Source organism: Camelus bactrianus, chromosome 4 (genome assembly GCF_048773025.1).
Source record: "Camelus bactrianus isolate YW-2024 breed Bactrian camel chromosome 4, ASM4877302v1, whole genome shotgun sequence".
Classification (NCBI taxonomy): domain Eukaryota; kingdom Metazoa; phylum Chordata; class Mammalia; order Artiodactyla; family Camelidae; genus Camelus; species Camelus bactrianus.
In genome coordinates this window covers 95037698-95061008 of record NC_133542.1, presented here as the reverse complement: position 1 = coordinate 95061008, position 23311 = coordinate 95037698, and the positions used below count along the sequence as shown (strand labels likewise).

General features: G+C 34.6%; 1 long non-coding RNA gene and 1 other non-coding gene across 4 annotated transcripts in view; one reads left to right on the top strand and one right to left on the bottom strand.

The window, feature by feature from the left end:
• Positions 1-23311, bottom strand: part of LOC141577556 (uncharacterized) — a 550417-nt gene that overhangs the window by 348194 nt on the left and 178912 nt on the right. The window contains exon 3 of one of the 3 annotated variants that reach the window (XR_012506804.1): positions 7663-7702. The exons of the other annotated variants lie outside the window; for them this stretch is intronic. This is a non-coding gene — a long non-coding RNA (uncharacterized LOC141577556). The remainder of the gene's footprint in view (positions 1-7662; positions 7703-23311) is intronic. 3 annotated transcript variants of the gene reach the window in all.
• Positions 22992-23063, top strand: TRNAV-CAC (transfer RNA valine (anticodon CAC)). Its single transcript has one exon. It is a non-coding gene; the product is annotated as a tRNA-Val (tRNA).

Here is a 23311-nt window from a genome sequence, read left to right as displayed (position 1 = left end):
ATTCTTTTATATACCATAAAATGTCATACAAGTCCAAGCTAATTCCTGAGTTCTGTGAGGCCATGGACCAAAAGCATTTTAATTCAATAAGTAGTTCTTTTACACTTTTTCCCTGTGGCAGGACTACTAAATCTGATGTTCCATTGTGCTATATTAAAACAACCTAAACTTTTCTATGATACTTTTAAAGAGGACTCAGTTTCATTTACTTTGGAAAGAATTTAGCTTTCTTTTTCAATGAAGTTAAAATTAGTAGAAATGAAATCTGCTATATCATCAATGTACAATATATTGGATTTAAGATAACAGAGATCCTTTTTCTTTAATAGAAGAATCAATCTTATTCCTCTTTCCTGTTAAAGAGCTACCTGTGATAGTCTTTGGACAGTGCCAGACTTATGAAGGTCAGTTTTCTTACCAGACTTTTTCAAACCAGGGTCTTAAACTGCTGAGAAGCAATTTTGGTAAACATGGAATCGTAATGCTGCATTCCTTGTTGGTTCAACACAGGGAAGAGTCACAGACTGAAACAATCAATAGAAAGCAGCAACCCAGTCAGCAGTTAATACTCACCCTCTTATAAGCCCCAGTAAAATCTAACAGCAAAGAAAGTCATGACAACTGAAAGACCAAAAAATAAATGGCAATCTTCTGCTCTTAGAGTATTTAAAGGCATAATGGTCTGGGTAAATCTTTCCAGACTCCACATAATTCTGGATTATTGCTCTCAAGTTTAGGGGACTATGTTCCATTTTATCCACTGAACTGACATCTACTTATACTGACAGACAACTTCTAATCTTGACTCCACTGCATACTGTCTTCTAGTACTTTTCAAAACAGTCTAAATATATCCAAGTATCAATTGCTACGATAAAACACGACGGGTGAGCTCGAGTCTAGGAACCAGGCTTAGTGCTCACATTCAGGTAGAAAATAACCATCTTTACTGCCATGGATAAAAGACATTGTGTTCATTATTACATTCCACGTATTATATAACCATAGTATTATTTTTGCAAACATTATTGCAATGATAATGAAATACAATCTTTTTTGTTATTTTCTTTTTAAAATTTTTCATTGGAGATTCAGTGGCTGTAATCTCTCTGTGAAGATGCACTATATTTGTCATTGAAGAAGTATTATTTTTAGCCTGTTACATTAAGGGCTTTGGGGATGGAAGAAGAAAGACAATAAACAGATTATTTGGCATTAACTTGTAGCAAGTAATGTTCCTGACACTTTAATTATGCCACCTAAGTAATCCTCACAGCCTCCATAAATGCTAAGGGTTAATATTATTCCCAGTTTACAGATGAGGAAATAAAGTCTGGATGACTAAGCACACTGATCAGTTTATCCAAGGACAAGTCATACTTGTAGTTCCTTTGGACTTTCATTTGTTCATCTGGGTAAGTTTAACTAGATTGCTGCTAAAGATTTCTTTATTTTAAATCACTCTCTTGTGTGAAGAGAAAAGATACACTTGTAAGGTTCTAGAGAAATCATTGAATGTATCAAGGTATGTTTTGTGTCATTGGTTACATGAGTTTAACAATAATCTTATCTACCTAAAGGCTCATTTAAGGAAAAATCTAATCCAATGACTTGTGGTCTCCTCTGACTAGAATAAAAGTTATAGGAAGTAGGAGATTATATCTTCTGGTTTTAAAGTTGCATATTATTTTTAAATTTCACCATATAAAATTACATTATATAATTTACTATAACAATGAAATTACTGTATAACACTAAACATGAGTTTATACTGTATCTTCATCTTTCAATGTGATTTGGTTTATTCTAGGCTTTCCGTCTTGTTTACCTATTACTTCCTGATCCAATGGTGAGAAACCTGGCTTCTGCCATCTGTAAGCAATTTTTGTAATAGTTCCATCCCACTATATATATACAATAATTTCAGAATTTTTAGCTCATACCTTCATGAGAAAAAGCTTTACAAAATACAGGAAAGGGCACTGGGACAGCTTATTTAGATTTACAGTTTTCATTTATTTCAAAGATACTTAGGTTAACACTCCCCACCCCCACAATCCCTTCAGTGAGGTTCTGTGAAATAACAGATATAAGTATTGGTCTGTGCCCCCAGTTCTTGGCACAGAGCTTCTACATCCATTGGGATTTCCTGGGTGCGTCTTCTGATCTAATAAGGTGAGCTTTCTATATGGGTGAGCACTCCAATATAGCCTCATGATGGGGGCTGGTCACCAGAAAGACCAGCCATTCTTAGTAGTGTGGGACTTTCTACCCATCCCACCACCTCTGGAAAGGGGAGAGAGATGGAAGACTGAGTTGATGATCAATTACACCTACATGATGATGTTTCCATAAAATTGCAAAAGTGCAGACTTCAGAAGGCTTCTGGGCTGCTGAACACATGGAGGTACTGAAACGGTGTTATAACTGGCGAAGGCACAGAGGCTCTGCACCCCTTCCTTCACACCTGACATCCTCACACACCTATGCACCTCTTCCATCTGTGTGTCCAGTTCATTCCTTCAAATATACCCTTTTATAATAAACTGGTAAACTTAAGTGTTTCCCCGAGTTCTAGGAGCCTATCTGGCAAATAAGAAACCAAGGAAGGGGTCATGAGAACCCCATGTATAGCTGGTCAGCCAGCAATTTAGGAGGCAACTGGATTTATGATTGACCTCTGAGTTGTGTGTGTGTATGGGAGGTGGGCATTCTCGTGATACTGAGCACTTAACCTGCAGAAGCTGACATTATTTCCAGGTAGATATTGTCAGAATTGAGTTGAGAGTAGGATACCTTGCTGGTCTTGCACAAAACTGTTTGGAAAATACCCACACATTTTGGCATCTGAAGTATTATGAATGTGTGAATAAAGGAGAAACACACAGGAGTGCATTTTTTCTTCTAATCTTACAATCTATTGCTAGATCTCCAATTCTCTGTTCCTTGCAGTGTTTCTCAGTGTGCCTCTGCTTACCACAGAGGCTTGGACTGCTAGGATTTGGTGTTATTTTATTTACTTTCAAGTATTTTTTATTTGAGCCTCATATGACATTAAGTTATACTGAGTTAATTCAAATTTACTTGTTTGATTGTTCTGTAGTTTTTGAAGGAAATAACAAGAGCTACCAGGAAGACCTGAATATTATTTTTTAAATTATGTTAATTAAATCTTTCTTTATATACGTTCTGACCATATATCTTTATCCTCTTACTATATATGTCTATCTTTTCTCTTTGCACACTTTGATGGGGATTGTTTTATCCTTTTGCTCCTATGTCTAGTTCCCAAATCAGGCTTCCTCTTCACTAAGTATCTGGAATGTTTTTATTGCCTCCGGGAGAATCTTGACTTCAGTAGTATTTTTCTCTTCATACAAATTATATTGATGTTTGCCATCATGTCTCTACTTCTGTAAGTCTAATGTACTCTTGATTAAATTGAACATTTGAATCTGTAATTCTAAATAGAAATTTTTTTTCTTTCTTTCTTTTTTTTCACAATGCATATGTTTCTGAAAAGGTAATGATTTCCCCTTATTCTTTGGTGGTGGTGTTTCTATTTACCTGTAATGTTTGAGAGCTTTGCTGATTTTTAACTCTTTCTTCATTTCAGAGAAAGTTCCTCCATGCTGATGTTCTGTTTCTTATACCTGACGACTCTGGGACAAAGCACTGCTGTGCTCTTCCTGTATATTCTAATTTCTGCAATGGAAGGAAACCTGGGAGTCACTTACACAAAGGAAATTTTTCCCTAAATTTTGTTCCAGTGCTCAATGGTGATGGCCCAGTCTCTTACTCAGATTACAATTATGGAATGAGGAAGAGAGTCATTCAGCAACATTATTCAAGTGGATGCCCTCAGTGTTTGGTTGGGTTCAGAGGGTTTTATGTCCTAATATCCTTGATGCCACAGAATTAGCCATCACTTCTCATGTTCAAAGACACTTCTAAGAGTAATCTATCTCTAGAAGGACCCAAAACCATCAGGACCAAGAACTTCCATTTCCTTTTCTTCCTTGTAATAAAAAGTTGCCATCCAAAAGGAAGTAAGATCTTTTGAAACTATTAGCAGTACACAGAACAATGAGAAAAACTTTCCAGAAGCAACTTTAAAAGAACAAGGAAGTTCTGCATCAAGGTAATTTTTTTCATGACTCTATTGTTAAATAATAGGCAACTTATATGCTAAAGATGAAAAAATATATACAAATTTGATTTATGGGTGGTACCATTTTAACAATCAGGGTTCAAAATTATGTAATCAGAGTGCCACACCTTCAAACAAAACTTTATTTTATGGTTTTGAATAATTTCAGAACAATTATCTCCATCCATAAAAAATGAAAAAGAAATTTTAAAAATACAGAAAACATCAACATGTTTTGGAGACAACTTCTGAGGGTTCTGAGATCCTCCCCCTAAAATTATGGTATGAAGAAAATTGTTCTGTAAATGTATTTACAAATGTTTGCTTGCTAAATGAGCACGGCTTATGGCAGCGACATTAAAATAAAATGAATCACTTTTATGTAATTTTCTATTTCTTTTCTATAGCATTTAAAATGTAAAGTATAAAATAGTGTAAAGACTTTTAAATACAGCTATGCATGTCCATGGAAGGCTTTCAAAGGCGTGTGTTAATACAAGGTTGACAACCCTTTTACCATCTATGGGCTTCAGTTCTCTTAGAGAAGCAGATGTATCCTGAAGAGAACAGTTGAAAATGTCACAACTTCAACCAGAAAAACAAAAAGATATCATATGTAGGAATCCCATTATCTTCTCTGCATCCCAGCAGCTGGCAAAGGCAGATGGTTTCCTTTTCTTTTTCTTTCTGTCTTTCTTTAGTTTTTTTGATTGAAAAGAACAATACAAAGGCTGAAGCTCAATTGAAAACCTGTGCTTTCTTTTATTTGTTTAACTGCAGGCAGAGGTAAGGAATTAAAATCTTAAATTTACAACAAAAATCAAAATACCAGATGGTTTTAAAATTGGATATTTTTTTTTCTCCCAGAGAAACCAGACTTTCTAAAAGATGAAGATATGGGCTAAAAATATGTGTGCATGTAATATCCAATCTTTGTACTAAGCAGAAAAAAAAAAGAAATTTATTATTGAGAGTTCTGGAGATTGTGGCCAAATTAAATCTCATAGCAACTTATATTAGTATGAGACATAGTGTATTGATTTATGCCCAGCTATTTTTGAGTATTTTATACAACGTAATAAGTCATACTTTTTGAAATGAAATATATATTTAAATTAATCTTGAAGAGTTTTATGTTCCATTTGAGGCAAAGTCAGTAATAAAGTTATAAATTTTAGTTGAGGTATTTTCACAAATAACACAAGATTAAAAATATTCTATCAAATTAAAGTAATCATCATCTCTGCTATAGGCAAGGTTAAATAAGAACATAATTACAAGTATGTTTTGTTGAGGTTATCAAGTTTTTCTTTTGGGATGTTTGTCCCAAAGATGGCTAGATCCTGGAGCCTGTTAATGTTACCTTGTATGGGAAAAGGAAGTTTGCAGATGTGATTAATTTAAGGAATTTGTTATGGGAAGATTATCCTGGATTATCTGGGTGGGTTCTAAAAACATTCACAAAATTTATACAGAGAAGAAATATCTAAGTTTTATGTATTGAAATAAAATTTCATTTTACTTGCCATACTAAATGTAGTTAAATAAAAATGAATCCATGTAAATTTTTTCAGTCTTTGACGGAATATTCTTTTACTGTTACCAGAAAAGGATGGTATAAACACAAAGCAGCAATATTAATTAGTCATTTTTAAAGAATTGTTTCATAATGAAACCTTGTGATTAACAAAAAAATATTATATACCTAATTGGAATTTTAAATGATAAAGCTCTATGCTATATTATAAAACTTCAAATAATTTATATTTTATAAAACTTTAATGCTTTTGTGAAGTGCACTTGATAACCATTTTGCATGTATAAAACCCTGAAAGTTTCTTAAACTGAATGAATTCATGCTTCTACACAAGTTCATTTTTCCTAGTTACTGAATAACAATGCTAAACTATGTACATATTACAAGGAATGTAGGAACAAACACTTTTGATTGATTATATTATTGCATAGAATCATCAGAGAATTGTGAAGTTTACCCTATTATGTCGCTACCAGGAGGCATGCAGCGTAACTACTGTAAATACCTAGCTCATTCAACGTAGCCGCTCAGCCATTTGGAGAAACGTTCACTTGACAATAACTTTGAAACTTTATATATTCATCTGTCTAATTTCAACCAGAGGCTTTTCTCAAAATTCCTTGCAACCGATTGTTACCAAAGTTGGCATTTCCTGAACCCCTGCTGTAATTTCCTGAGAACTAGTTGGACCATCACTTTCATGTTGTCACCTAACATTTTTGCCTAATTCATAGAGACTGTGCTTTCATGAAGATGGTCGTTGCAGATCAAGTTGGCAAAATGTCAGACTAACCATTAGCAGGTGAATGGCTCCCAAAAACACACTGCACATCCTTCAAGACATGGACTGAGTGATTGATTCATCTATTCATTCAACAAAGATTGAGCAAGTATGCATTTATTATACAACAATGAATAAATTATTATAACATCTGTCTATCTGGAGCTTAAGTTCTATTGAGTAGAGACACAACTAAATAGTACTAACAACATATAGGTATATTATATATTATACTAGAACATAAGCACTATAGAAAAACTACATTGGGGTAAGAATAGTAAAAAATGTTGGGGGGAATTCTTTGAATTTCCTTATAAATGCTTATTCTCACTTAAGAAGTAACATTTGTGTAGAGAAGTAAGTTATATTTTGAAAGGATTTCTCTAGCTGCTGGGTTGAGGATACACAAGGTTTTCTTAGAGAGAGTGGGAAGGGAGAGAGAGTTTGAAGTTTGCCATCTGTGAGTCTAGTTAGGAAAGCAGTGCTAAAACTATGTTGGAAATGTTTGCAGTTGGACCAGGCTTGTAGCAGTGAAGGTTATGAGTCAGGCTTTATTCAGACGGGGGAGAACCCAGGGAATTTTCTTACAGAAAAATGTGGAATATGAGAGAAAAATAAAGCATCAAGCATGATTAAAATATATTTGTTTTGAACAAGCAGAAGAATAAAATTACCATTAACTGAGAAAGGGAAAAAGTTTTCCCTTGGATCAAGTGTTTGAGGAAGGTCTAGATGTTAAGTTTGAGATATCTATTTGAATTCAAGTAAAGATGTGAGTGAGCATTTAGATATCCAAGTCTATTGTTTATCTAAAAGAGAAACCTGGGCTTAAGATATAATTTCTGTATTTTTAAGCTTATCTGAGGTATTTACAGTCAAGAGACTAGCAAAGATGACCAATGGAGTTGACTGAGTATACGCAGAGATCCAAAGATTGAGTTTTGGATTCTACAAGGTTAGGAGAATGGAGAAAAGAGAAGAGTAAGAAAAGGAAAGGAAAGGGGCCAGCTTGGTAGCAGTATAACCATAAGATTTTGGTATCTTGGACATCAAATAAAGAGAATACATTGAGGAAGAGGGACTAATCAGTTGTATGAAATGGTAAATGCAAAGTTAAAGATGATTGGTGGACCTGACAAAAGGAGTCACATGAACAAAGTCCATTTATCTCTCCCACAAGTTTTTTTCTCATACCTGTAATCACCTTTGTAGTCCCTTCTGAACCATTTGCCAACTGGTAAAAAAAAAAAAAAAAAAAAGATTACTGAGTAAATTAGCTAGTCTAAAACATATTCTTTTAGTATTTAATTTTTGATACAAAGTGATTAGGCAATTGACCAATTACTCATCTACTGAACAAGCCATAATAAATGCTGATTCATGAGGATTTCTGAAGATCATGTCTTAGACACCCTTTCAGTCTATACTCACTCTTTCATTACATCCTCCAATTGCCTGTCTTTAAATTACCTCACAGAAGATGGAAACTACTCAATTTACATTTTCAGCCCAGTTTTCTCCCCTAAATGCCAGAAATGCATATCCAAATACCCACATAATACTTTATCTGAGCTTTAAATAGATATCTCACATTGTTTTGACAGCTTATCTACCATAATTGAAATGGGTTAAATTTTTTACTCTAATAAGATTAAGTTGGAGCAGCCACTGGAGTCCATCAGAATGTTTTTGTTCCCTCTTCTTATTTAAAATTAATTTTCAGTTGGAATATAGTAAGTTCTTCTGATTATTACCACATGAATACAGTTTACCATAAGCTAGAAGCTCAAGATGAAGGAAAGTTTAGTTGTTTAGATTTGGCAATAAATTCTATGCACTAAAGAAAGGAGGATTATTTGCTTAGATCTGCAGCAGAATTTTCAGCTCAATTTAGATTTTAGAATGAGACTACTGTACTGAAGTGAAAGGGAAAATAAACTCTTGAAGAAATTTTCATGAGTGAAGAAAAATACAACAGCAAGGCTAAGATAGGGAAAATATGGAAATAGAGAAGATGACTCTAGTTTAGTCATCTGTCTATCTATCCATCCATCCGTCCATCTTTTTGAACTGAGGCTTCTGCATCATGAGTTGGAAGCACTGCAGAAACTACAGACATTTGGAAGGCTAGATTCACCCCATCAATTAGAGGCAATAATAAATATGGCAGGGAAACTGAAAGTTTATATATTCAGTGACAAACAGTAGAATGCACTAGCCTATGCCAAAAATAAGCAAACCCGTATGCTGAAACTATAATGAAGCTTAACAAAGATAAAAGGTAACATCTTTTACCAAAAAATAAAATTTTCTAAGAAAAAAATGTAGACCTCATATTGTTTTTTTCCCCTTGCTTTTTCCCTGAAAATGTCTAAGGTTAATTTTCAATGTGTATATAGAACTTCAAAACTGAATGATTCTTCTGGTCAAGAAAGCCAGCCACAGTAGAACATTGGCCAACTGCAACATCTCTCATAATGTCAGGAATCATTATAGGGCTCACGTCAGTAATTGGGGTACCAGACACTGCACGGGGCAACTCATTTAACCTCCACTTGATTTCACTGACATATTTTTGCCTTTCATTTTTTTTTTCTGGTTCCATGACAGCTTGCCAAGGAGTTGTGCATCTGTTATTAGTAAATCTGATTTTATCTTGTGTCAGACAGGAAAAATGAATGATTGACATCAACATAACTTTTTGTTTCAGGGAGATTCAAGGTACTGTGCATCAGCAGCAGTGATACAGCAAATGTATTAGACATATTCAGCTTGACAGGAAGCAAATATTGTACTTTGAAGCAACTTAAAAGTTAAAACAAAGGAGAATGTCATGTTTTCTAGTAACCATGAAAAATGTCAGCTTACTGGCTATTATTTACTCTTTTTTAATGTAAGAAAGAAACAGAAAGGGCCTGGTTTCTAAGACAGTTCAGTAAATTAGCATTTGCCAGTATACAATGGATGGGTATTCCATAACAGGTTTCAAAGAAAACATTTGAAATCCAGAAAAAGGTTTTCCCCCTTTTTAATAACCTCTGATTCATTATTCTTCAGCATGTATGTGTGAACTATTCTTGAGAATCCAGAAGGTTCTTGTGAAAGGTACAAATGATTGTCATTTTCATTTTTTGGTTATATTTACAACAAAATAAGCCAAAAGGATAGCAATATTTAATGTAATCTTAGAGGGAAAGTGGGGCTGAATGTATTAACTATATCAGTCTATGTAGCAAACACCACACAATCACACACCCCCTCCATCCTAATTACACCTCTGTCAAAAGAAATATTTAAATGCCAAAGGCTTTTGGAAGTAATGGGGAAAAGCAGTTTTAGGTGAGGCTTTTCTGAAAATATGAGAAATTTGTGATGAAGTGTGTTAAAATGGAGTATATTTGTACAGAAATCTGGGAGAATTGAACAGCCAAGGCAGTTGGAGGGGACAAACCATCAGCAGACATCATCTGTTTGTCACGAAGGCACCAGTGCTCATTAGCAACAGGAATTGTTCCCTGTACCCACAGATGTCCACCACAGTTGCCTAGAGTAAACTATGTTCTATGCCGAACAGGAAGAGCATGAAGGAAATTACTGTCAGCATATAAGAAGAATGTGGTTTCTCTGTTTTCATACTGCGAGAATGCTAGACTTAGTAGTTCTGTAGTAGGCTCCGTCAGTGATTAGAACTTTGAAAAATTGGTGTCTGTAGAAGGATTAACATAAGCCCTGATGACTTACGCCTGAGTAACAGGTAGTCATCTGACAGTCAGTTTAACGTCACAGATACCTCATTTTTGTCAATCGCACTCATTTGCGAGCAATCTGATCAATTGATTGAAAAGTCAATGATCATCTTATGCTCTATAGTGTTTTAGGTTTCTCAAGGGAATCTTATTTTTCTTCCTATAACTCACACAGGGGAGGCACACACCAGTGTTATTGTTGTTTTCTTTTCTGTCTTTCTATAAAAAATGGATGAGGGCATAAATGGACAGAGGTATATGATCGCACGTGTAACAAGCAGTACAAGCATTGCAATGCAAATGGTAATGTGTTATCTAGCTTCTACCTGTCTCATTTAGAATTAACATATTACTCATTTATTAGTAACCAGAGTCGAAAGTTCACTAACTAGTTTATTGGCTTGGGATCTGATTTAACAATGTTCTTTTCTTTCATGTAAGAAGTAAGTCACTGCTAGTAAGCTAGCCATGGACTTCCTGAGACTTGAGTCCTCTTCACTGATACTGTTAGTCTACAGCTTGCTGAAAAATACTCATAAAAGATTTTTTTTTTAAATAGCTTTATGTAACGTATTTCAGGAATCCGAACTTGCACAGAATTGGGAAAGGTCTTCCCAGCAGTTTACCATAGGCACAAATAAAGGTGAGTGAGGGAAACGGCATAAGTGAAATTCATGTGTTCTTAAAGATGTACATCAATATAAGAATAAGTAAAGGAAATGGAGCAAGGAAGACTTACAAAGTAAATTTTGCCATCAAAAATGACTGCCATCCAGTCTCCAAATTAATTGGAATTTTAAATTCAATTTTAGGTCTAATAGATATTGTTAGGAAATTAAACAAGGAATAAAAAATCCTGTATGAGTACAGGGTAATTGCAATTCTTGGAACACAATACAATAAAAAGATCCAATTACTAACCATATTTACATGCTGAATAATGCCGTTAGTTCATTACTTGCAACCAATTGTATTGTATGAACTCGGAAAGGGGATTTTTAGAAGGGTAAAGCCAATATAAATTGAGTTCAATGAAAAAAAAGTCATTACAGTCTCTGAGACAATCTTAATTCAAAACTTCTAATGGGCATTAGTAACATTTACAAATAAATGAAGACCTCAGCTTACAGCAACATTAGGATATTGGGAGTCATAAGAATTAGCTGTTTGTTGAGAAATTATTGTTGTTTAGAACATTACAGTGCTCTTCAATTATCAGACTAAAAAATTCAAAGAAGGGAAATGTGATCTTGTGGTACACATGTAATTTCTATTATACCCAAATAAGGATAAGATTTTGAAGCAGAATTTAACATAGTGTGCCTCCCAGGGGGACAGAATCAAATCTGCAAGGTTCAACAGGATTCTACCTGCATCAATATCCACTTATGACTATACCTACCTATGGTAATTCTTTATTTTAGAAATTTATGATGACAATTCAAATGATTTATTGAGAAAGTTCAAATAAACATGATAGAATACTAGCTATATGTGCTTACTAAATAGTCAGCATGCACAATTTTACATATAAATCTACAGATAATAGGCGGTAAAAGCTTATTTTATAAGCTTCCAGTTCTTCTGTTCTAGAAATAGTACGGCCTCCAGCTAGGAGTGAATAAGGAATTGCATCCTTTCTGGTCAGATTAGGATTTGTCTTACACTCATTTCCTCATCTGTACGATGTGAACTATGCTTCTTCTATGAAGGCTTTTATAACTAATTTGCAGAAACTCTTTTTCAATATGAACTTGTCCAAAATATACATAACATAAAACGTGGGTAGTATTTCTAAGCAGGCCTTATTTTTATACAAATTTCCTGCTTCTCACTGCCCCTGAGAGTTTGGCTTGGTCAGTATTTAGCCTTAGATCTTTTCATAATTGTTGTTTTCTAATTTTTTTCCCTGTGTTTTGCTACCAACGTTCTTCCTCAGTGAGGTACGAGGGCATGGGGAATGGAGACAGAAGCTCATAATGTCAGCTAAAGCCTATAAGAGAAATTAAAATGGAATTCAAAGGAGTAAAAGATCCTCTTTTATGATTAAAAACAAAACAAATGGAAGAAGCAGAAAAATGTGGTTACTAAAAATTATTTTCTACATAATGTTAATAACCACTCTACTTAGTTGCAGTATTTTACAATCATGTCTACCACTGGATATAGTGTTAGGACCTCCCCAAATTCTACTAGTTAAAAATCAAAGTGCATCCTATCTTGTAACAAATGAGACAGGCTGAAATGAATCAAGATGGTCATAAGAGTGGAAACTGACTGAGGTTGGGTTGGGGAGGTATATGGGAAGTCTCTGTTATTTCCACTTAATTTTCTGTAAACCTAAAACTGCTCTAAAAGAGAAAGTCCATTAATTTAAATGTTAGAAAAGAATGCAAAGTATCTTCTGTACAAACAACCCACGAAATCAGTGTCTTTAAGATGTTCTAAAATGAGATAAATCCATTTAATTTAATATTAATGATCACTATACAACTAATGGCTATTTCATTAGCTTATATTGTTCTTAGATTTTAAAAGGTATTTCATAGCATTTTATTAAAAATCATCCAAAACTTTGATGTTGCCTCTTCTCATTTGAGAGTTCACAAATTAGAGAAAGCTGTTCTCCGCTACAACTTTCCTTATATAAGACAGTGGCACTCAGCACATCTAAAAGTGCACAATGTAACAGAATTACCTGAAATGCTGCTCAGTTACAGCACAAGTAGATTTACTAAGAATGTGAACTAAGGCAGCTTTCCCTGATGGCAGGCCCAGAGGACTAGGTATGGGTACATCTCTTTCCCTGGAAACAGTCATCTCTAGCTGTTTGATTTTGTTTTTGCCTACTCTTCCTCATCTAATGGATGTCAAAATAGCACAAAGTTTTCTTAAAGTTGTATTAGGGATGTTTGGTTGATTCTATAAATAGAAATGAAAGAAATGATGGTTACTAACCTAATTTATAAATCATGTGTACTCTATTCTCAACAATCTTCAGTAACTGCTTTCTAAAACTGTAATCTAAAATTACACTTGATGTGACAGCTGCCATTCTAATCAGTCCAAATATTGAAATTTCAGCCTCTCAGTTATAAGTAAACAGGCAAGTTCAGGTTAATCAACATATGTATTGAACAGAAATGGACACAAGTGGAATTCCTACGTCAAAATATTTCATTTTTAATAAAGGCTTATCTGGCATAGCTTTGGTGGCACTAAAAAAAAACAATTATACTTGTCACTCAAATAATCACATTTTATAATAAATCTTCACACTGAATGTTGATCTGAAGCAATTTCAATTGATAAGGTTTTCTATTTTCATTTTTCTTTCCCACTTTCCTAAAGAGATGTAACTGTCAACTCCCAGCAGTTCTCAACAGCTAGTGTTTCCATCTGTGGGCACTGAGAAGATCTGGCTTTCACTCTTTTTACCATGTGCACGTTCAAACTGGTTGAAAAGCTGTTGGACGTCATTGTTCTCACAGATATTAAAATGCTACTAAGTTGTATTTCCCCTTTTTTGTTTTTCTCAAATACAACAAATGTGGCACCCCCAGATGTCTAGATGCCTGTAAGAAATAATTTCTGGAAAGAATTTGCTGGCTTTAACACACTTCAGGACCAATGGAATTGAAAACAAGTAAAGGGGAAGAGATCAGGAAGAAAGTGGCAAAAGAAATGAGAATCAGTTAGCAGTATAGTATAATGCCTCATTCCATTTAATTACATTGATATTTATTGACCTCCAATTACACACACAGTGCCTGGCGCAGTGGGTGATCCAAAGATCAATCAGACATAACTGTATTGTCCAGAACTCAATCTACTGAGACAAGAAAAGCATGTAAAACAAGGCCAGTATTAGTAAGTGATGTAATTGAGCTACAGACAAGAGCAACTTAAACAAAGGGGTGTGAGATTTCATGTGATTGAATAATCTGGGAATCACTTACAGAGGATAGACCAAGAAAGATGGATGGAAATTGTAAAGGTAGGGAAGGCAGCTGAAGTAGAAGGGGCACTGTGAGCAAACTATGTAGACAAGAAATGTCCATGTTTATTAAATTAATCTAAAAGAGTTCCTTATAGCTAAAGGTTATTACTAACATGTTCCTTTCCACCATATAGGTCACCAAAAGCACCTATAGCCATACATCTTTCAGAACTGAATGAGTTTGCTTTCAGACTTATAGTCACATTGTTATCAAATGATTAACCCATTCCTTGAACAAATGCATTGAGTTTTAATGCCTGCCCAGTAGTCCCCCAAACATAGTAAATATTATAAATTTGAATAAAATTGAACTTAATGTGTTCCCTACACAGAAAATATGAAAGGGCAATAATACATATAACTTATAATGGATAAACACATTTACTAACAGTTGTTAAGTAAATATTTGAGATTTTACCTCAATTTCAAGATACTATGATAGCCTGCTACAATTTTATTGGTGCTGGCAGATGGCACAAAAATCCTGAGTCAGAGATAAAGGACAGTTTACCGCTCATCATAATAACAGTAGCTAGAATACCCACATTTTTTTTATTAAAGTATAGTTGATTTACAAAGTTATACTGGTTTCTGGTATACAGTAAAGTAATGCAAATATATGTGTATGTGTGTGTGTGTGTGTATGTGTGTGTGTGTAAATAAATAAATAAATAAATAAATAAATAAATAAATAAATAAATAAATAAATATCTGGGCTCCCTTTTTTGTTCCATTGATCTACATGTCTGTTTTTGTGCCAATACCATGCTGTTTTGATTATTGTAGCTTTGTAGTATTATATGAAGTCAGACAGGGTTAAGCCTCCAGTTTTGCTCTTTTTCCTCAGGTCTACTTTGGCAATTCTGTTTTTTTTTTTTTTTTTTTTGTGCTTCCATATACACTTTAGGATTATTTATTTTAGTTCTGTGAAAAATGTACTGGGTAATTTGAAAGGGATTGCATTAAATCTGTAGATTGCCTTGGGCAGTATGGTCATTTGAGCAATGTTAATTCTTTCATTCCAAGAGCAGAAGATATCTATTTCTCTGAATCATCTTTAATTTCCGTTATCAGTGTTTTACAATTCTCAGCACATAGGTCTTTCACTGCCTTGGTCAGGTTTATTCCTAAGTATTTTATTTTTTTTTTATGAGTTTTTAAAGGAATTTTTTTTTTTTTTTTTGCTTTCCTTTTCTGATATCTCATTGTCAGTGTAAGGACATATAACAGATCTCTGTAGGTTAATTTTGTATTCTGCTACCTTTCTGTATTCATTTATCACTTCTAGTAGTTTTTGTGTGGAATCTCCAGGGTTTTCTATATATAGTATCATGTCATCTATAGATAGTGATGGTTTTACCTCTTTCCTCCCAATTTGGATACATTTTATTCCTTTTTCTTCTCTGATTGCTGTGGCTGGGACTTCCACCACTTGAATAGAAGCAGTGAGAGTGGGCATCCTTGTCTTGTTCCAGGTTTTAGCAGGCAGGCTGTCAGCTTTTCACTGTTGAGTGTGATGTTGGCTGTGGGTTTTCCATAAATAACTTTATGTTGATGCATTCCCTCTATACTCACTTTGGTAAGAATTTTTATGATGAATGGGTGTTAAATTTTATCACCATTCACTGCACCCATTGATTTGCAAGGGTTTTCTCCCACTCCTTAGGTTACTGTTTCATTTTGTTGATTGCTTCTTTGGCTGTACAGAAGATTTTTAGTTTGTACTCACATTTATTAATTTTTATTTTTATTGCCTGTGCTTGTGGTATCATATCCACAAACACTGACTGCCAAGACCAGTGTTAAGGAACATTTCCCTATGTTATCTTCTAGGAGTTCTATGGTTTCAAGTCTTACTATTTAAGTATTTGATACATTTCAAAAAACCTTACTTTTTATACCAGTCCTATTAGGGATACACTATTAAGTTCCTTTAATATCTGAGAAAATAGAGCTTCAAAAAAGTTGTGACTAAGCCAAAGTCACACGACTGGTAAGTGGCAGGATTTGAAAACCAGGCAGTACTCAAGCCCACTGTCAACTGCTGCAACACTGAGTAACAGTGAGAAGAAAAGCCAAACCATAAAGAACAAAGATGGAAGAAATCTATCAGGATAAGTTTTCAAGTTTTAGTTACTACACATTTACAAAAACAAAGCAAAATCACATTTCCCACTTTTAAGAAAAGCAGCTTTGCTGTTTTGCTATTTTTACTATTTGTTGTAACTTAGATATTTTTACAATCTCAGTTGAAGATAATAAGACATTCAAGCAATATTTTTAGAGGCACCAACATAGCATTCTACTAAGCTAGGGAAACTCTCAATGGGCTCAATTGTTCCTATGAATCATATGGATTTAGAATATGAAAGAATGATTCAAAGAGGGAGCAAAAGACAGATACAACCCAGATAGCCTGATAACCTGAATGTTCTGCTGCAGTCCTTAACCAGCTGTATTTCACAAACTCTGTTCCCTTTGCCTCTGCTTCCCTTTCTTTCCCATATTAATGCTGCTGCTTAAGCTCATTTTGATACGTGCATATGTTTCAGGGCTCCTTTGTAAGTTCTATTACAATGTCATTTATAGTTTTATTTGAAAAACATATCTATTTATGTGTTGATTTCAATAGAATGAAATAGTCATGTTTTTCAATTTATATCCATTGCCTTTTAATGCTTCCTTTAGCAAATCTAATACATTCACTTTATATGGTGTTCCACAATTTTGCAGTTCAAACGCATGGCCTTCTGTTACTTTCTTGAGAGTAAACACTCTCGAGACATTTAATATCTATGATTTAGACAGTGCCATCATTATTATAGTGATACAGTAGGAACCAATGAAAATATCAGAATACTTGAAAAGTAATTTTGTATACATAATATCACTGAAATGAGATCATGTGGAAATAGCCTAAAATATTAAACTAATCTCCAGTATGGCAAGGCTAATATTTTCTATCCCATATCTTGCTGGATGAAACGAGTCATTTATCATATACGATGGCTTTTGAAATACTTCAGAACCATAGAAAACTCTAATAATAGTGAGTTTACACAGCTATAAAGGGAAAATGGAAACAACTCTACACCTTAAAAATAATAGTTTATTACAAAAATGTATGACTCAATCTGGGAACTGGACCAGAAAATTTTAAAAATATATTATATATTTTAATTTTACATACAAAAATAGATATGTTTTTTAGTAAAATCAGATTGCTGAGTAAAAGCAATACAAATACACGGCCAATTTAACATGCCAGTTTCAGTCTCTTACCAAGAAGCAGGACTGGGGTTTGCACCCAGAAGGCATCCTTGAACCTACCTAAACAGGGCAATTTCTACTCTTTCCTCATATAATATATATTCCTTAAATTCCCCAATACTCACTCTCTCTCTCTTTCCAGGGATTATACAAAGAAAGAGTTAATAACTTTTTTTTTAAAACTCCCAACAGAGCAGTAGTTCCCTATGAGCCAAGTAGCTTCCCTGACTGTCAGACAAGACACACTAACCATGATGCAAAGGATGAGTTCCATTTCAGTAAACGTGTGTACATGTGTTTTTTCCAAGAACCATCATATGAATTTGCACATGGTCTGTAATAACTCGAGCATAAGGCCAGTCTGTAGTAACTCTATAAAGCACAGCAGAGCCTATCAGAGAAGTCGGTCTATATGTGCTTAATCAAACTGATATGACAACAGCCTGATTAACAGGAGCAAGTGTGAGAAGGGTTTCACCACTTGGTTCATTTATTCCTTCTCCCACTTCACACGTGTTTATGGAGGGAATCTTACATTCTTTGCACTATGTTAGACACTAGGGGTACGATGAAAACAAAGACTGACATGTTCTCTGTCTCTTAGAGCTTATAAACTACAGGTAATTTCTGCATCTGATTATTACACTGCGTTTTGGGGGAGGAATGTAAGGAAAAAAAGAAGAAGCAATAGATAAAAAGGTAGGTAGATATTAAGACTCTTTCTTCTATCACCAAGAAGTCAATGTCTTAACTGCTTCCCATTGACTCCACCCTTTTACACGAAATGATCCTATTTATACCCAAGTCACTTTTTATACCCAAATAGTAGAATCACTATTTAAAAACTTATATAAGAAAACCATTTCTCTATAGAGAATGCCTGAATATTTCTTTAAAACTTTCAGGAGAATTCAGCAACTATCACTTGAGCACCTACTGTGTGCCAGGGATAGGAGAAAGATACAAATGTCCTTTCCTGGTACTGCAGAATGTTCCTTTACTATGAACAGGAAACAGTGGAGAGCAGTGTGGAGGGAATTGGCAGAGGATGAAAAAAGACAGAGAGGAGGTGGGACCACAGTTGACTTTTCTCAGGCACTGCTACCTTTTCTCAGTATTTTGAGGGATGGTAAATATGTTTTTTAAACCACTAGTATGTTAAAAGATTTAAGTCGGCCTGGATGGTAACAATACAAAGACAATGAGTAATTTGTGAATATTTAAAAATCAGAGTATTTTATGTAACTACATATTTCTAGCTTATCTTGAAAATGTGAAGGTAGCTGGCATGACACCCTGCAGCCAAGGCGTCCTCTCAGACCCTCACATGCCTCCCTCACCCTGCTTCACCCACTTAAGCCACCTACTTAGTCTCTATCAGCTATGGGTTCCCAAAATTGCCAGGTCAGAAAAACCATCGAGACTCTTGACTGAAAATGTAGATCCCAGCTCACCCTCGAGAGATGCTCACTCAACAGATCTAGAATAAAAGCGGACTCTGAACTGTTACAGGCATCCTACATGACTCTGTAAACAAAGTAGTGGGGGAAATGCTGTTGTAGGTATTTCAGTTTTCAGCTCCAAAACAATTAAGAACATGCTCGTACGCTCACAGTAATAGTCGGTGATCTCAACCCAGTATTGATTAGCGGGAGTTTCATAAGTGTGCAAGTAGAAATCAATAACCTCATACATTTTATTATGTGTGAGGAGATAGATAAAAAAATATAAATATAAACAAGATTATACTGTATAGCACAGGGAAATATATACAAGATCTTGTGGTAGCTCACAGAGAAAAAAATGTGACAATGAATATATGTGTGTTCATGTATAACTGAAAAATTGTGCTCTACACTGGAACTTGATACATTGTAAAATGAGTATAACTCAATAAAAAATGTCTTAAAATATAAATATAGATATATCCATGTGAAAAGGATTATTGATGTGCTTAATCTCAGTGCCCTAGATTGATGCAACATAGTGTTTAATGCATAATTACAGCATCTCCTGTGGGAATCAGTTGGAGTTTTTCTGAATTAGGTCAGTACCAACCATGGCTCCACACTGATACAAAAGTGGCTGAGGTACTCGCTACAAAACAAAACAAGATTAAAAATATACAGATAACCCTCATACGTGAACTTGGCCAAGAGTCACCAAGATGGGTATGGAGTCTTGGTTTCACATCAATATGGATATTAATCAGAGATGGGCTAATAAATGGTTCACAAACTCCTCTCAGGCATAGGAGGAGACCCTAATTTGTGGGATTCTGTCAATTTCTATGATGTAACTAGCCCTGCCATGGCTAATTTTGAGCCAACAGGATGATGTCACTGAACAAGAAGCTGAGGATGAGAAGAGATGTGCTCAGTCACCTATGATAATGGCACAAGATGAATCTAGCACATCACATGATTTAATAATTACCTACAATTTAAGTGTTGAGGACAAAAAAAAAAAAAAGATCCTTGCTTTCAAGTCTTTTATCATGTCACTGCAACTTTGTCATATACACACAAAAATATGAAGAAATATAGCCTTCTTTGGTATCAAAGGAGGCAGTAATGATAAATACTATCATTCACTGAATATTTACTCTCTCCTGACCATTATGTTAATAGTTAATTACATACAAAGATACTACATATATAAACACATATACAATATCTAGTTAACTGAATCCTCACTATGTTCTGGACAGTATTCCTAGCACTTTACTCTATTATTTCAATGATGACAGCCATATTTTTCTCTCTTTCAGAAAAGGGAAGCAAAGTCCAGAAAAAATATACAACTTTTGTGATACCCTGCAACTGGTGAATATGAATATTGAATCTGAATCCAAGTAATCTGACTTCAGAGTTAACACCTCTAACCACAAATCCCATCACACAGACAATAAATGGTATCAGATGTCAGCACAAGGACTGAACACCCAGGCATAGTGGTTCAAGGTGGATTCATACTTGTGTGACCTGTGAACCCTTGCTCTCTTCAGATTTATAATCAGGAGTTAATATTGCCAATATCACTGCAAAATCAGGATAAGTAATCATATTACAGAGTCTGTCACCTGAAAATCGGTAAGAAATACATTAACATGACAAAACAGAGAGTAAACCAAATTTATATGGCAACTGTGATTTGATATTTTGCATAAATTCACAAAATACAGTCCCCTGAAAGCTTTATTATAATAAAGTTAATTTTTTCCAATTTAAATTAGAAAATATTTCCATTGTTTTCAAACATGTAAGACAGCTGATCTCATTGCCAAATTTTTGTTATTATCCTCAAAACTAAATATAACTTTCTCTATTTCATCCAGTATTTAGTATTGCAAGGATGCCTAGGAGAGGCCTTCTTTTTCTCTCCCTACTGTTAACCCCTCTCACTCAACTTCTCTCTCTCTTCCCCTCTCTGTCTGGTGGCAGGGAAACTTTCTTATACTCTAACTTGAAAATATATCTCTAGAGTCTAGACTCTAACAAGATGTGGATCACTTCTGATTTTTTTTCCTTGACTATATTCTGCATGTTAAATCTGCACACTAAATGGTTTCCCTTGGTTCATTTCTGGTGGTCTCAGTAACAGAATAGATTTAGAAGGAAAGGAAATAATAGGATGAGAAGTGATGGGCAGCAGTTTGCTCCTCCACCAAATCAAGCAGCCCCATGGTAAGAGCACCTGCTACTCACTGCATTTCTGAAACAAAGAAAGAGGACTTTGGGGTGGGAGCCAAGCGACTTTCTTGTCCTTCTCTGTCAACTGTCCCACTCTGTTCTGGTAATGCCTGTACAATGGTTGCTCTTTGTAAAGACATTCTATCAGTTTTATAGCTAGAGAATATTTTATCCAGATTCTGGGATTTCTGTTAGCATTCCTCTATTTTTCTCTGATTTCACACTCTTTTATATATGGCTCTATAATTATTTTAGTGACAAGTTGAGAAAGTCTATGTCAATTGTTTTGAGACAAATATAATTAAAAAACCTGTCCTAGGAGCTCTTACCCATTTGGTTCTTTGGATTATTTCTAAGATACAAGTTCTATTGTGAGGTTGATGTCACTCTTCAGATGCTCCAGGATTGTTTATTTAGTGTGAACCAGGTCCAGATGTGCCTAAGAATATCTGCTCTCGTCCTCTGAGCAGCCAGAGCCCAGGGGTCCTGGTTAGTCCACCAAAAGGGATAAAAAGAAATGCAGAAACAATGAGTAACTACAAAGCCCATACATAGTACTCTTCTAATGAGCACACCTAAACCATTTTATTTAATCTTCATAACAATCCTAACAGCAAGGAAGTATAATTATCTCTGTTTTAAAGAAGCCAATGCAGTGACTTTTGGACTTTATATAACCTGCCCAGTAACAAACTATGTGACACAAAGTCAAATTTTGAACTCAATTTTTGTCTAACGTCAAGAGATCAACTCTGATTTACCTATGTAAGTGATGAGCTTGTACTAATATTGAACACTGATACAACGAAAGACACACAGTGAGGAGAATGCTTTTAAATTATTGTGGCTAATCAGAAAATGCACAGTCTAGAAAGCTCCATAATAGTTAATTCTATCAATAACAAAATAGTAATTCTTTGGGGGAAATGTAAAGTGTTTTGAGAACACAGGGGAAGTTTTTAGTTTTTATCTAAGACTCATCTACACATTTTTTATTAGGCATATATTTCATAAAGTGTTGTCAGAGGAAAGGAATTTTAGAACTCAAATCTTACTAAAAACATCTAAATTCCCAAAATTTCAACTTCAGTCTGTACACAACTGTTTGCATATTATGATCAGAGAAAATACTCAGGGGAGATAGAAATATACCATGATAACACAGTTTTGGATTTTCTTTTCCTTTACAGATCAGACTTATGACAGCTCTCATTGCTCATGTTGGAAAAAATCTAATTTCACAGCCAGTTCCAAAATCCTGCTGCTTTGCTGTTTCAGCAGAGCTTACAGATATGGGAAAGATTAGAGTCAGCCCTTATTGTAGAGAGCTATGAAATTTGTGATTTCAATATCCTTCATATATAACTTTTATTGCTAATGTAATATTTCTTTAAATGAATGGGATTTCTATGTTGCTGGGCCCCCTAAAGCTAGTAAGATGCTGTAATTGATCTACATATCTGCAAAGCCAAATGCCTCATAAGCAACTCAATTAAAATATTGAGAAGGTACGTATTCATACAGGTAGAGTGAACATAAGGTGGAGGAGGTAGGTGTAAGCTAAAGTATACTAACATTTTATTTAAGAACACTGGAAATTGAAATTATAACCTTTTATATTTAAAAATTGGGAGTTTAAAACTTTCTCCTAAATTTCTTCATTCTGAACACAGCAAAATTTTGCAGTAAGTGGAGCCATTTCCTTAAATTCACTAGGAACAACTGTCCTCCGATTTCTATAAAATATAAATTAAAAAATCTAGATCCTAAACAGATGAGTTTGAAGAGTCACATTTCATTTTTGTCTGTTAAGGGGAGGGTATAGCTCAGTGGTGAAGTGCATGCCTCACATGCATGAGGTCCTGGGTTCAATCCCCAGTACCTGCATTAAAAAATAAATTAATGAAGAAACCTAATTACCTCCACCCCCCCAAATTCTCATATTTATCATTTTTGCCTACTGACTTCAAAATACTGTTAATTTACATTCCCAATGGACATGGCTTAAAGATTGGTGATGTCAGAAAAAAAAACAACACAATATAAGAGCAGATAATATCCGTAGGTTTATCAATCCTCAAACTAATAATTATTTAAATCATACAAGCATAAACTCTATTCTCTAAATATTTATC